We start from the raw sequence: 2,161 nt of genomic DNA on the forward strand, positions 1-2,161 counted from the left end.
TATTAAATCATCTTGGATTAATATAAAGTTATTGAGCGGTGTAATACATAGTAAAAGTCACATTTAATATATATATATATATATATATATATATATGAGGGGGGATATAATTACCTAAGTGCTACACCGCTCAATAACTTTATATTAAATGTGAATTTTGTAAATTCAACCGTTAAATTGAAAATCTTTTACTCTTAAATCATATGTAAAAAATGTTATATTAATCGAAGATGATTTCTTATAAAACAAAATTAAATCTGTCGGAAAATTTATATTTTCGATGAGAAATTTTTTGTAGGAAAAGCTATATTATTGATGGAATATTTCAAACAAATTTATATTTGTCGAAAATGTAAGAACTGGTTTTAAATTTGATATGAAAATATTATATGATATAATTAGATAAGATTTTAAGTTAGTATTTTATTAATGGTTGATAATTAAAAAATAAAACAAGGATAAATACATTTTTTAAATTTTATATGTTTGATTTAAGATAACTTACAAAATAACTCTTGGTAAAGTTATTCCGCTCAATAACTCATGGTGTGTGTTGAATTTCATCGATCCAATTAATTGTTAAATTAAAAGTTATTAAATTTTACTAATAATTAATATAAAAAAATTAATTAGTTTTGGAATAAATTATTTTCTAATTAACAATATAATTGAAACATTAATTATTTTAAATTATTTAACTAAAATTTTATTGACAATTTATTATATGATCTTAATATTTTTGTATAACTAATATCTGATTTTAAATTTGATATGAGAATATTATATATAATTAGATAAGATTTTAAGTTAGTATTTTATTAATAGTTGATAATTAGAAGAAGAAAAAACAAGGATAAATACATTTTTTGAATTTTATATGTTTGATTTAAGGTAAATAAATATATTAAATTAATTAATAATTTATTTAAAATATTAAAATTTAATTTATAAGTATGTAATAAATAAATATTTATAATTTTATAAATTATATTATAATTATAAATTATAAAATTAAATAATTTAAATTATAATTTTAAATAGAAATAAGTAGATGTTAATTATAAAAGTAAGTACATATAAATAAAGAATAATTAAATATATTATTATTATTATTATTATTATTATTATTCGTAATATAAAATTATTATATATTATTATTATAGTACAAATATCAGATTGTATATTTGAGGATGACTTAAATGAATTAATTTGTACAAGTTATACTGACAACATACATATACATTTCGGTAGCTTACTCATCAGAACTTCACAATTAGGCATGCTTTACCTGGAGTAGTACAGGGATGGGTGACCTTCTGGGAAGTTTCCCAGAAATTGCACAAGTAAGGATAAAACACGCTAAACAGTGAAATATCGTGAAATAGAACCCTTGAGAGGCCAAATATGAGGATTGTTACATTAATAAATTTATTAAAATTAAAAAAAAATTATAAATTCTGAATGGAAAATTCTGTCGAAAAATTCTGATGGAAATTTCCGACGGATTTTTTCTGACGAATTTTTCTATCAGAAATTTTCGACAGATATTTCCGTCGAAAATTTTCGACGGAATTTTCTGACAGAATTTTCTGTTGGAAATTGCTGCCGGAAAAATTATTTTCGACGGATTTTTTTTACCGATGCCACTTTTTCCGACGGATTAAAATCTGTCAGAAAAAGAAAAATTCGTCAAAAATTTACCTGTTTCCATCAGAAATTTCTGTCAGAAATCAGCATTTTTCTTGTAGTAGTTTCCTTGTAACTTTTGTAGGTGCTCATTAGTATGATGCTGAGAATATTGGTGATGAGGCCTAGACCTCAACGTTGGGTTTTGCTCTAATAAGATATGTGACACTAGGAATTAGTTAAGACTAGCTAGTATTTGATTCATGTTATTTAATTTGAGTAGTTCAATTTTAATTCCATTATAGTTTTATTATTTTCGTCATGTTTAGTTTGCACTAATAATGTGATTGATTTCAAAATTAGATAAGTTTTGATATTAATTAGAGTGTTTTGTGGGTTCCTGTGGGAAACCCTATGAGAAACAATTAAAGATATGATCTTTTGACAAGATTTGAGGTAGTTTACATAAAATTGAGTATGGATTCGTATTCTGGGAGTTATTTGAAGTGTTTTTACCGATTGAATGCTATAATTA

The sequence above is a fragment of the Cajanus cajan genome, chromosome 11 (genome assembly GCF_000230855.2).
Source record: "Cajanus cajan strain Asha chromosome 11, NIPB_CcT2T_4, whole genome shotgun sequence".
Lineage (NCBI taxonomy): Eukaryota > Viridiplantae > Streptophyta > Magnoliopsida > Fabales > Fabaceae > Cajanus > Cajanus cajan.